The sequence below is a fragment of the Gracilinanus agilis genome, chromosome 4 (assembly GCF_016433145.1).
Source record: "Gracilinanus agilis isolate LMUSP501 chromosome 4, AgileGrace, whole genome shotgun sequence".
Taxonomy (NCBI): domain Eukaryota; kingdom Metazoa; phylum Chordata; class Mammalia; order Didelphimorphia; family Didelphidae; genus Gracilinanus; species Gracilinanus agilis.
Window position 1 is genome coordinate 377,258,224 of NC_058133.1, and position 15,179 is coordinate 377,273,402.

Here is a 15,179-nt window from a genome sequence, read left to right on the forward strand (position 1 = left end):
ACAAGTTGTAGTTCCCAGACTTATAATTAGGTGGTGGTGGGGAGGAGAGAATAATAGTAATAGTAGCAAACTAAGTAGAATCGACGTCCAATGATCTTTATGTGACTTTTCCTTTAATGGACCAACCACAGCTTAAATCTGCAATTGTTAGCTACCTTTCCAGTTCCAGAAAATATATTCCGAGTCTCCTACTCTTATCATGCATTCAGAATGTGCTCGAAGAATGTGAACTCCTTTAAAATGGACCTAAGAAATTATAAACAGGATGGTAATTCTTTTCATATATTTAAAATTCAAATGTTATTCCCCCTCTCTCGACTTTGGGATATATGCAGTGTTATACTGCTGCATGAGCATAGCATGGAAAATATGATAGTTGATTCTATTACTTAAAACATCTAAAAATAAATGGATGAAGTATAATAGTGATGCCTTTTGAAATTACTTTGTCTAGGTGATTCAAAAGCTAAGCTCATTGGCCAATGACCTCTTTGAAGTTGCTTAGTCAAGAGATGTACATTCAACTTTATGAATCCTTTTCTTACTATTGCTTAAGTAGCAATTTGTTTGGGAGCCCTTTGAGCGGCTTTTCTGTGACATGTGTCTTTGTGTGCTAACTGTCAAACTTAGTTCCTATTAATTAGCATTTGTATTTTCATTTTTTCAAAAGTTGTTGTAGGCTATCGATATTTGACTGTTTACCCTATTGGAGCTGCCTCTCAATTTCAAGATCAGTGGTAAGCTTTCTGTAGTGGTCTTGTGACTGAAGATGTGTATATCTGAAAGAGTTTCACTACATTTGGTTTGGAATATAGCCCAGCAGCCTATTTCTTCTTCTCTTCCTTCTTATTCCTCCTTCATTTCTTCTCTCTTGTTCACCTTCAAGTTGCTTGATTGGCAGCTGGCTAAAGAAAAATAAATAACTTCTCTTCTCATTTTTGTCATTGTTTCTTGCACGTACCTGTCAATACTACTCAAAGAGTGAGAGTTTTTCGTGGACATATATTCTAAGAAACAATAAAAAGTGCCTCTTTAAAGATGTAATAAAACCATGCTCTGGTATAGGAACTCCTATTTTCATTCTCTTTTTAAAAAGCATATTCTGTCTCTATAATAGTTCTGAAACTGAAACCATTTGAAATTGGGAAAGGAAACAACCTTCTTGATTTTGCTTTGTGCACTTCAGTTACAGTATTTCATCATTATTTGTGTTCAAGATGGTTCTTTATAAAGAGTTATTAAAATAATGGGTCCCATGCTATATGAAAAAAGTATCAGAGAGTTTAGCAGGCAAGATTGAGAAAATGAATAATCCATTGCTCTCTTTGTGTGTTTTTTAAGTTAGTGTAGGCTCAGGCACCAATGATTTTCCTGTAAGTCTACACATGTAAATGGCACTTCAACTGACCTTTTGGAAAAGCAAATTTTCATAATCCAAAAGTCAACTTCTACGAGTTATCTCTAAAGTCATCAACAGGGTAAATGGTTTGAATGAAGAATTTGCAATTTCTGGTATATTTGTAAGAGAACAAAAGGTAATTATCGTATATGATAAAGAGCTGTTTTAATTTCCATTAGGAGAATTGAATACCTAATCACAAAAGGAAACCTTTATAGTAAAAAAAAAATATCTGTCCTTGGCAATTGTTTAACTTTTCTACTATACACCTTAAAGATCTTGGAGGAGAGAGCATTGGCTTAGGGGAGTGGAATTCTCATTGTCACAAGTTATATCAAGGAATCTTGATGATAAAATATCATCAACATATGTACAAAATTCTATTCCTATTTTACCAATACCTTAAAATGCTCTCTATGGTTAATATTATCTTCTTAATTCCCTATGCATACATTAACTAATAATTACTTTTAAGTTTACCTGCATCATGAGAATCCTGTATAGTCAGCAACTATTATAAAGTGAAATTAATTTGGCAAGAAATCTAAATTCTCTCATTTGGTCTATCAATTGTTATTAAATTTATGTAAGGTAATTGCCAGTTTTGCATTTTGATGGGCATTGTCTAGGATCTGGATGTGATGTTATTGGGAACTTCAAGTGTGGAAATTCCCTACACCAATTCAGGACAGTTACTTTCCCTGTTACTTATAGTCTTCACAGAGTTGACCAGCAGTGAGAAATTAAATGACTTGACAAAATTCAGACAACTATCATGAATCAGCATCAAGGTTTGAACTCAGATCTTCCTGATTATGCAGCAGGCTCTTTATCCATTGCTAGCACCTTATCTATTGTGTATCATATTAAGTATAACCCAAATAAAATATGGCTAAGATATCACTTCATGGAAACATCTGAATGCTGAACATTGTTGTGATTGTATAAGAAAGTTACTTTTTTTAGCCTGTAGTATTATGAATTCTTCAAAAACTTTTGAACATAGTGTGTCTGTGCTAAAAACTTTGTCTTCTAAGGGAGTGTTTTTGCTTTTCAGAATCAGTATTGAAACCTGAGCTCAGGTATCTTCTTAAAATCTAGATATCACTCAATATTTCAAGGCATCATGTGCATGGAGACTTAAGGGGGGAAATCCTGTGTTTTGTCAAAAATAGTAAGCACAGCATGGAAATCAATGGCAGTCATAAATACATAAAATCTCAGATTTGCCAAAGATCTTGGAAGATGCACACACACACACAAATACACACACACATAGAAACACACACACTTGCTAATAATAACCCTCCCCTAAAAAAATAAATTCTATTTCATCTCTTATAAATACCCATCTAACTTCTTCTTAAAGATTCCCTGTGATGTCATCGATAATTATTAGTATATATACTCTATTCTAATTTTGCACAACCCTAATTTGTCGAGAATTTTCTAGTTATATTCTCTGAAGGTGAGTAGCATGACATAGTACTTAATGAATTGGTTTTGCAGTCAGGAAGAGCTGCGTTCAAGTCCTCTCCTTGCCATAGAGTAACAGTGTCTTTCTAAACAAATCATGTTTTTTGTCTTTGCATAGAGGAAACTCACTCAGTCTGTAAGATAAAGAGTTAATGCCAATCTATATTGATAATAGAAGTTCTTCCCTTAGAGCTCCTTTTACCAATGCAATTTCAGTTTGGCTTTTACAAAATGGAAATATGTCTCCCTCTAACTTAAACTGGTTGATTTTGTTCTGATGAAGGGGAGTACTTAATAACAATTACTCTGATACTTATTATTTCCCTAAATATTCTCTTCTTCTGATTAAATATTGAAGTCCCTTTTTGATCTTTATATGACATAGTTGTGAGCTCTCTTGACATCCTTGGTCATATTCAAATTTATCACTGCTCCTACAAAAATGTGGCTACTCAGAATAAATATCAGAGTGATTAGGAATTTGAAGATTAGTTCAAAGGTACTAATTACCTTCCTTATTCTGGACACTATAGATCTATTAATGTTGTCTAAATGATATTGGTATTTTGGATCCGTATTATATTATTTTCTCATACGGAACTCTCAGGTCCACTAAAACCTCCTGTGTATTTTTTACAGAACTAGTGGTTGCCTAAATAAATCACCTTCTCTGCTCCCTGCCCCATTTTTCCCACTACATGGGTTGTATCTATAGGTGTTACATTAGTTTAGGAGATACATTAGTTTGAGAGAGAATAAACATTTATTTAAGCACCTACTATGTGTCAGACACTATGCTAAGCACTTTACAAATAATATCTCATTGATGCTTTACGAGTATTTAATATACATAGTCTTTACATTATTTTAATGCAGATTGTTCCCATGTCTTTTTGAGAAATTAAGATTAAGTTAGACTACCACTGTGCTATATAGTTTCTTTTGTGAATAAAGTATATTTAATACCATATGTATACACACACACACACTATATATATATATATATATATAGTGNTGTCTCAACTAACCTCACTGCCTAAAACTGAGTTAGTGCTTTTGGATTCTACATCAAACTCCTGATTCATATTGAGATTATAGTCAATTTAATCCTCAAGAGGCTTTTCCACATGAATTGTTATTGAATTATGCAACTTTGTCTCATTCTATACTTGTATAATTTATTTTTTTAACCCAAGGGATAAACTTTGCATTTATCTAATGAAATTCCATCACAACATCATTGAATTTAGCACTGGAAAGAAGCACAGATCTCCTCTAATCCAACTTCTCTTCTTTTACGGATAAGGAAATAGAGGTCCAGAAAAGTTTTTTGACAAAGCCATGCTGTTAGAAAGTGCCAAAGATATCATTCAAACTATACATATACACACCTCCCACTATATATGTAAATTTATCTATATATATATATATATATATAGTGTGTGTGTGTGTGTGTAGTACACTCACATATTCTTTGGATTAAACAAAATATTTCAATTCATCAAGGATTTACTGAGATCCCTTGTGCTAGGTGCTGGTAATGGCCAAGACAAGAACAAAACAAAACAGTCCTCACTCTAAGTAAATATAAGGCAATTAATTTAGAGAATCAAGGCTGGCTTAGCAGAAGGGGTGACAACTTGAAAGGAGGGATCCTGGAAAGTAGAGGTGAGAAAGGAAAACATTCCAGGCATATAGATTGGCTTGTGCCATTCCTGGAAGCGAGCACGTTATGTCATATAAAGGCAGCAGCTCATATTCCCATTTCTCTGTGACATAGCTGGGATGAGAGGTGGTAATGTCAGCTAAGACTGGAAAGATTGATTGGAAGCAAGTTGTGAAATAACTAAAATACTAAGCTAAAGTGATCACATTTTATCCTAGAGGAAATCATGAGCAACAGTTGAGTGGTACAGTGGATAGAGTGCTAGATCTATAATCAGGAAAACTTGAGTTCAAATCTAGCCTCAGACACTTACTGTGTCATCCCATGGTAGGTCTTTTAGTCTCTATTTGCCTCAGTTTCCTCATCTGTAAAATGGAAGTGATAATAGCACCTATCTCTCAAGGGTTTGAGAATCAAATGAGATGATAGTTATAAAGTGCTTTACACAATACCTGGAACACAGTGGGTGTTATATAAATATTATTAATATTAGCTATTATTGCTAAGGGATATCTTTCCTTTTTTATCTAGCCAGAGAAGTGACACAAAAATATAAACAAACATTTCACCAAATTATCTTTTAAAAAATGAAGCCACTCTCCATATATCATGAAAATTGGCAATGGACATAGATCATTAGACACACAGTCTAAGATACTTATTTTGTTTTTGATCTGCTATTTTGACAAGTTCTTATTTAGCTGAAGCAAGAATGTATCCTCACTGTGAAATCTTAATCAGACTTTAAAAAACTGGAGAAATAGATTGGTTTAAAGTTAAGTAAAAACTAATATAAGTCCTTAAAAATATTACATCCCCCAAATATGGCCAATATGTTATGCCACGATAGACTAGATTTTGATATTCTATTCTAAAATCATATTATATGTGTTTTTTCTTTTTATCCTAGATACCATACAGTTTCTTATTAATAAAATAAATCAACTTTTAAACAAAGAGATATTCTTTCAAATTGTTATTTTTTTAAATTGTTATTGCTATTTATTACAAATCTTACGTAATGATTGTCCATTAAAATTGCTAGTGCTGTTACATTATGTGAAATGAGCTTTTGCCAAAGAAAGATTTTAGAGTATGATATAAAGGGAAAGGAATGATTTTATTTTAGAAAACATGCATAAGAAAATATGGTATTTGGTCTATGTGTCTGTCTTCCTGAGGAGAAAGGATCTCTCTCATAATAGATAATTTCTAAATTATATAAAATATGAATGCAGTTCTCTAAAGGAGAATTTGAAAAACCTTCTTTAAAAGTATCATTTTAAAGAAAATGAGCTTAAATGGTAGGGAAATTAATGAGCTAAATGGTCTCTAATTGGCATTAATGTTTTTTCACATGAAACTAATTAACAGCAAAATGACTATATCTTTAGAAAACTGAGCATATAAAAGACAAGAATATAAGTCAAATATGCCTGTCTTTGGGAAAAAATCCTATAAGAAAACACAATGACTTAAATATAAACATATATATGTTATTTCCATTCATACATGCAAAGATATGTCTGTATATATTCAACCTGGATTAGAAAGTTGTCATTTATTGAGATCCTTATGGCTACAATCTATGAGTTTTCACAGTGTTATTCTAGTCATGAAGACCCAGAGCCATCTATATCCAAGTTAAAGGACCAAAGTAAGGTGAAATAAGTATACTTAATTACATTTTTTAAAGTAGATTTTTCTAGCTTCCTTATAATACTAAATCTATTTCCCCCTTCCTGTTCACTTTATAAGTGAGTAAGTTTATGGAGGCAACGTCATGGATAGAGAACAAGTCTCCGATTCCAAAAGACACGGGCTTAAATTTATCCTTGGAGACATGGTAAGACATGATCCTGGGCATAATATTTAATGTCTCAGCATCCCAGACAACTCTCTAAGACTGTAAGTTTCAGATAAGGTATCAGATAATGTATTGGAGGAAATGGTCTCATCAGGAATTCCCCATGCTAATGTAATCAAAATCCAGTTGAAAAGTTATATGAAGGTATTAATTTCTCCAGATTTAGTAACTGAATATAGCGAGGGATGTTGCTTTAGACAACTAGCTTACTCTCCTGGAAATGTACATAGAAATAAGTCCAGATACACAAAGAAACCTGAAAAGTGGACAAATGACAGGTTTTCCTTTCTTTGCACTTGAGAAGTTGAAATTCTGCTGAAAGGAAATTGAATCATGCCAAGTAGATGTACAGTTTTTTTTAATGATAGGAATCATTTTTGAGAACTAAAGATTAATTTCAGGAAGAGAGACATTCAGCACTGATTCAGTCAGTAAATGTGGTTTTAGCTAAAAGAGAGGTTAATTTATTAATTTTCTATGACTGATTTATTCCTTCCTTAAAAATATTAGCATTTTTATTTTCCACTGTTTCTTTAGAATAATGAGTAGATAGTAATGACATAGGAATTTAACATCTGTGGAGAAAAGCTTTCGATACATAAGTATGCATATAATATATAAGTATGTTTAACAATGAAATGATATTCACATTGCATGATACTTTGTACTTGGTAAAATATTATTTAAAGAATTTTTTAAATCTGTATAATATCCTCTCTGAATCAAAGGCAGCCTCATTATTGGCTCTTTGGTAAATGTCTTATTGAAATTATAAAAGTCAGATTATATATTAGTATGGTACATTAGTAAGAACATATTAATAATAATTTATGTCTATTAAGCCTTTGTTAAAATCCTACTTCGAATACTTAATAGTTTTGCAACCATCAACAAGACCCTTAAACCACTCTGTGCCTCAGTTTTTTTTAATCTGCAAAATTAAGATGGTTACATTCATTCTTCTGTAATGTCCCTTTTAGGTCTAAATCTATGATCCTTTATTTACTAATTCACCCTTAAAGCATACTCCATGAGTACATCATATTCTGTTAATACACAGGAGTCTTTTAGAAGGGGAAAATCTTTTTTTTGCTCTTTCTTGGCAATAGAATCCTGGATTGAGATTTCTCCTGGGCATATAGGCACCTCCAAAAGGAACATTTTCTTGGGAAGAATGTCAGAGAAGTGACTGCTATGTGTCATGATATGAAAGTCACTTAGAGCTTAGAATAACAGAAAATCACTGTTGATTGATATCCTTCTTATATCTCCCCCAAAAAGAAAAAAAAATTTGGGGAATCTGATTATTTCTACTTCCTCCAAAAGGAAAGTCAGGTGACAGTTTTCTATCCATGAATTCATAATTCATTGCCAGTGGTTAAAAAAGATGATAACTCCTCTATCCCAAGAATTGTGGAAATTGTGACATGAAAATTTCAGTTTTTTTAATGGTGTCATTTGGTCTAAAATCTTTAATATGAAACTATTCCAAATATAAAGAATATTAGAAAATATCTCATGTTAATTGTACAAGAAAGTTATGAATGTCAATACCTTTACAGAAGTTCTAATATGGACAATTTAGACATTATCCAAGATAATTCTGATTCTAAATGATGATATACTCCAAGCTACTTTCCAAATCATTTCCCCTGCATTCCATGTACTTTAGTACATATTATTACTCAAGCTAACTGTATTATGATTCATCCTTTTTCTTTTTCTCTTCTATCTAATTTTTGCTAATCCTTTAATTCTCATCTATTTCTGTTGGCATTTCTGAAACTCTTTCTTTAAACACCTGTTTCCCACACACAGAGCCTTAGTATGAACAAATTATAACCATTCAGTTGCATTTTCCTTCTCTCCCCACTTCAACCTTGGCAAACATATTTTTCCCCTTTATGCTTTCCTATTCTTGTGCCTTTTTCCTACATTGTACCCATCCTAGCTTTCCAACTATCTTTCTAAAAGCCTTTTCAAGGGCCTTCCACCAAGAAGTCTCCAGAATAAAGTGACTGAAAGTTAAAGAAAAGAAGAACCATCAACTAAAAAAAAGAAGACTAAGCAAGAAATAAATCTAACAAAAAATTTCAGAAGTCAACTCATTCTCCCTGGCCCACCCGAACTCTCAATGTTTTTATGAATTTCTTTGCATATAGTCTATAAGAATCGCAAATAAACTACAAAATTACCGGGTGGGGAATTATGTTTTTTTTCTTAGTTCTGTGTAGTTTGTAGCACTTTGCCAATAAGTAAAAATAGATAATCATGTGAAGTGTTAGTTATAGAAATATATGGTAATCAGGGTCAATAGATAATGTGGAACACCTGTTTTTGTCTTTAGAGAAAGGACTAGGGTCCTCTTGCTCAGGGACAGAGCAGAACATTGTTGTATTTCCTATAAATTGATAAATAATAAGTAATGGAGAGTATATCTTTTAGGTATATGGCCTTTAATTTTAATTTTACAAACCTTCCCATATTTGTTTAAACATTGTTTTAGAACCACAGATGTTAAATTCACATTACATACAGTGCTTGCAAAAGGCATTTTTGAAAACAATATAATTTGGATATTATTTACTTCCTTTAATTCTCATCAATATTGGTTTCTCACAGCTGATATTTTGGTAAATTTGGTGATTTATATGTTTTTGAAATGTGACGTGCAGCTTTTTGAAACAGATCATGTATATTGTATCCTTAAATACATCAAATATCTGTAATTTCTCATCTACTAAGAAAAATTTTATTAAGTTATTGTTGGTTACTGAGGAAGAATGCACTTTTGTTCAATAAAATCCAACAACTGAAAATTTAAATGCAGAAATTCAAATGCGTATATTTAAATGCCTTTCTGTCTCTTTTTAGAAAACACAATGCTCATAAATTAATTTTACACTTCATCAAGGAACTGCCAAATGTATTCACTAATCAACAAGACTAAGGGATAACTTTTAGTAGCCATCATTAAACTTTAAGAATTGGAGAGCATCAGATGAGAGGAAGATTTGGGACTTTCTGGTGATGGGGAAGTCTTGGTTCTATCTTGAAATATATCAAAGCCTGTCACAATGAGAGGCAATAGATTTGCTCTGCTTAGCCCTAGAGGCCAAAACTGGGACCAATGAATGGAAGTTACAAAGAATAAGTGCTTTGCTCAATATCAGGAAAAACTTTCTAATAATTCCTATAAAACCAGAAAGGGCAGAAGTTAGTTTTCCCATTATTGGGGGTCCTCTAGCAAAAATCAACAGTTCCCATGTTGGAAATATTATGAGAAGCAATTCATTGGTTGGACTAGTGAACTATATAATTCCTAAATCCTCTTCCACCTCTTAAATTTCTATGAACCATATGAAAATGTGTTGAACATAAATTGACTTTATTATTCTCTGACAAAGATATAAGAAATAATTAAGCTCTTTTTGACCAATAAGCAGTGGGAATGTATACATAAAATATATGTCATCTTCATTTGCATCATCTTCTTCTAAAAGTAGGAAAATGGATTAAATGATGATCCAGTACCCATTCCTTCTTGACTTCGATTTTAATATTTTTACTCAAATTCTTAGTAAAGACTGTAGTAGACCTAAAGGAGCAACATTCTTTATTTTCCATCCCCTCCCTCTCTTCTTCCATTAGTTACTTCATACTACAAGCAATTAGCTTGTTTTTCACATGGTTAGATATACGTGTCAGGTCTTAGAAGTCCTTTTCTTCTTTTCTCTGGCTTTCCCCCCTCTCAGTGTTATGTTGGATTATTTTAAAACAGGTCTTGTCATTGGCTCAGTGAAAGGGAGCTTAGAGGCACCTAGCAATATGGCTTTCATAACTAATTTTCTAAGCCATAAAGCAGATTCTACACCACTTTAATTGGATACTACATGGGAAGTGACACTAATTTTTCCATTAGAGAAATGACAGTGTAGAACAAATAAACAGATTTAGCTAAAAGACTTAATTTCAAACTTATATTATTTCCTTGACCATATGCACAAATAAGTGTGCATAATAATGCAGTAGAAAAGATATATTTTTGTTTCACACCATAAGCAACTCTGGAAAGAAGGAAACTGTACATTTTATTTCAGACTTGCTCATTTAGAGAATTTTACTTTCCAGAAAATAGTCAAAACATAAAAGGATCAAGGAAACCAATCAGATATGGATAAACTATAGGAAAAGATTGGTTACTAGTTTAAAAGGGACCCTAAGAACAAAGAAAACTTTTTTAAAGAAATAAATCAATAAGGCTATATTCTCTTAAAAAAGCACAGAGAGAAAAAATTATTTTATAAGGCTTCAGAGTCATGTTTTAAAGGTACTTGTTCCCAGGCATACTACTAATTCAAGGGTTCTTAACCTTTTTTGAGTGTCAAGGACACAGTATGGTGAAGGTGATGGACTTCTCAAAATAAAGATTTATTATCTATATTCATAACTGAAGGAAAGGTTAAATTTCAATGAAGGTTCCTAGAAATAAAGATGTAATATTTTTTCTTACAAGTTCACAGGCCCATCTGGACCCCCTGAAATCTATGCACATATTTCTTGATTGTTGATCTAAGGTTGAAAAGTCCCTGTACTAATTAATTGGACTTCCCCAAATGAACTGAATTCAAATGTTGTCATGACAGAGGAAGTAGTGGACTTCAGAATTATAGTTTTATATAAAAATTAAATTAATTTAGACTGGAACCAAGTCTTACTAACAGTGACTCCCTCTGACACAGAGAGATTATCTCTTCAGTTCCTTATTCTCACAGTTGTGCCAGGTAAAAAGATACTTTATTAGGAGACATTGTTCCTCTGAGAAACACTCTAATAAAGCCCAAATCAGTAAATTATGAGGGACATAATAATTCCTGCAAGTAAACCATGGGGAAAAACTCCTAATAATATGGAGAAGGTCCTTAGTTCACATGGACTGAGGAGCATCCATTATGGCCGAGCTGAACCACCAGTATAACTTGACAGGTGAGAGGAAGCAAGTGATCAGACCAGATGGCTAACTTCAGCCTGTGCTTACCACAGATCTTACTGTAATAGGTTATGGCCCTGGCAAGTTGGGGAGGGTATCAGTTGATGAGAATCTTTTTCATCTGGCTGATTCCCACTGTTTCTCTTCACTGTCTTGAGTCTGCATATTTGTGCTTTCTCTTTTCTGATGTGTTTTGACAGTCCCTTCCCCATGGGCCCTTGCAGAGGGAGAGCATGACTTTTTCCAGGTGTACATAATCCTCTTTACTGTCAACCAGTGAGATGTCTACAGAGATTGAGAGACTATGGTGGGGCCATGGGTTATTGTTTCACATGCTGAGTTTCACACCAGAATACATAGAGATGAGCATTGCCATGTAATCCATCAAAAACTACCATAGAGAATTCCCTTTGGCAATGCAGATCAACACTCTCAGTAGGTTATATTTTTAAAAAATGCCTGATACTGAGACATGATGATTTGCTCAGGGTCACATAGCCAGTATACAGGTGGAATAGGACTTGAATTTATGTCTTCCCAACCAGAAGCTACCTCTACTCACTATGCCATGCTATCTCTTACCCTATTAAATTTAGGGAATAGAAATAAATTCATTGATCCAATTAAATTTTCTGTTTCATCAATTTGAATACCACTTTCATGAGCTAATTCAGTTCATTGATTGTGACTTTTTACAGCCTTGGTGAAAGACAGATCATTTGTAGGTTGTATATATGTATATAATTACAACTTTTAAAATGAATTTCCAAAGACATTTAAAAATTGTTATATGGGAACACAAATCCTCAACTTGTCTATCAGGGCTTTTCATCATTATTTAATGAATCAAGTATAATTTTTTTCACCTAAATTTCATAAAAAAACAAACAAAAATTTTCATCAAAAATACAAAAACAAAATTCAGGAAGCCAGACTAGGAATTAATCAAAACAATAAAAACATCCTCAAGCAGAGTTCTAACCTTTGTTTTTAATCTAGGAATTCTTTTGGTGGGTTGCTGAAAACAATGGACTCCTTAGGATATTTTAAAATAATCAAATGAAGGAAACATTAAATTTTAGTTTAAAGTTAGTGAAACAAAAAATACATTTTTTCCAGTCCATGTACAGAATCTTCCAAAAGCTTATGGAATCCCTTGAGATTAAAAGCCCTGTATTCTAGAGGGAGGCTAACCTATACTCTCTTTTTACTTAGCATTATATAAAGCAGATATTTCCCAATTATTCAGTTTTTTTTTATCAATGAAACCTATCAATCAGGATGATTTACAATTCCATGGTGGAAAAAACAAAGCAACTTTCCTCCTTTCCTCCTTATTGTCATAGGGCAGTGATGGGCAAACTGCTTAAAGAGGGGGCCAAAGGAAAGGAAATGCTCATCTTTCAGTCTGTTTCTAAGGCAACTCTTTCAAAGTTTCATTGTATTGTATCCTACTCCTTGTGTTCATCAGATTAGGAATAATGTCACGCAGCTGGATAGAACATTTCAGGGGATCGCATCTGGCCCACGGGCTGTAGTTTGCCCATCACTATCACAGGGAATAATATGGGAATAGTCCCTTGATACTAGATTCTCTACAAAAAGGAGCATACTAAGTAAGTCACAGAAACTGAGGCTTTGCCTCATTCAGGGAACAACCATTGGGAGACAGTGTGCTGCCCTCCATCATAGTTGTCTGCTCCCTCCTCTAACCCTGGATTGATCCCCTTAGTTTCTTAACATTGTGGTGCTTTCCTTTACCCTAACTCCTTCTAAGGGGTCCATTGGCTGGGACAGAGGAACATGAGCCTGGTTCTTTGAGAAACAGGCCATCCTCTTTCCCAGGGCAAGCACACCAGGGTTAAAAGCCACTGTGTCCTGACTACAACTTTCATCTAAATTTGTCTTGAATGCTGGAATGTACAACTCTATTTACAAATAATCCCCCTCTTTTGTTTTTGTAATCTATCTTTATTTTTGCTCCTGATATCATTTCCATGCCACAAAGGTTACTGGTCCCTGTAATGAACCATAGTGCATTATTTTCCTCATTGGCTTTGTTTTATACTTAATTTGTTTGCAAAAAAAAAAAACTGTTCATGCAGCCTGCAAACACTTAGTTTAGCATGGGATGCATATAGGTTCGGGTCTTCTTCATCATTATAACAATTAAGTCAGCTTAAAGGATAATGAATTTTTTTGGAAAAAAAGATCGATGATCTCAGATTACATATTGGGTTCAAAATCTATTGAAATATTTCTTGAATAAGCAAAGATGACTCCCTCAGAGCATCTAGTAAAGGCTGATAATAGACATAAGCCATTGGACTTAATGAATGCAATTAATGCTTTTACATCCAAATGGAGTCTGCAACAACTAAGATCTAAGTCAATGAAACAGCCAAGATTGGAATCAATGGGTGGTATTTATAAGAATTCTGCCAACTGCATAACACAATATTGCACAAATGACTGTTAAGAATTTGTTTACATAAATGGAGGGGGTCATGATTATAATCAAAGATTAGGTCATTGCTTTTAGAAAGTTTAATTTTAAGGAAGCCATATTTTTTAATTGATGTAGAGTTATATAAGAAAATTATAAAAACTATGAAACATCACTATTGGTTGCAAACATTTACTACCTTGGAATAACACAACTGAGGAGTCAATATTTTAAATCAGACTCTCTCTAATCTTTATAGTGTAACTAGGTAAAATAATGGCTACAATTCAGGACTTTCGAGTTCAAATCTGGTCTCACAAATTTACTAGCTTTGACACTCTGGGGAGTCACTTGAATCTGTCTGCCTGAGTTTCCTCAAATGTAAAAATGGGGATAATTATCTCCATAGTTGTTGTGAAGATCAAATGAGATATTTATGAAGCACTTAGAATAGTGCATGGCATAAAGTAGGTGCTTAATAAATGTTTGTTGCTCTCAGTTCCATTTCCCTGATGAACATAAAAATTTTCAAATACCCTTGAGAGTTTGACATAATTTGCTGGATACCAGAGCATCATCACATTCAAAGATATTGTCTATAGGGCAAGCATTATCAGTAAAACACTAAAATTTTTCTGTCAATACAAACCCCAGAACTTTAGAGAAAGGCAATAGTAGGGCAGTGTTATGTAGAGATGGTAGCATGGAATCCCTGCAAAATACAGGGACAGCCTCACCCAAAGGGTGTCTCTGTATTTTGCAGGGATTCCATGCTACCATCTCTACATAACAGCAGCTAGGTAGCTCAAGGGACAGAGAATCAGACCTGGAAACAGGGTGTTTAAATCTGGCCTCAGACACTTCCTAGCTGTGTGACCCTGGGCAAATCACTTAACTCTCATTGCCCAGCCCTTCTACTCTTTTGTCTTGTAACCAATACATAGTATTGACTCTAAGATGGCAGCTAAGGGTTAAGAAAAACTTATTGCCTAAACTGCTCAAATATAACATTGATCCAAAAAATTTAAGAACTTATTAATAGATGTCATTACACATATTTATACCATCGGCACAATGCATTTTATCATTGCTGCTCTAAGGCAACAAGATATGACACAGTGTTAACTCTGAAGAGCTAAAAAGACCAGAATCACATGGGTGCAAAATGGCATATGCGAAAGACCAAAACATATAACCAATAAGGAACTTTTAAAAAAAGAAGGAATATCAGCTACCATCAAAGAACTGTATGGCAGAAAAAGAGAATAATTGATTATGAGAAAAGGGTTGACACATAGATAACAAGAATGTCCCACTGGTACCAGAGTAATGTTA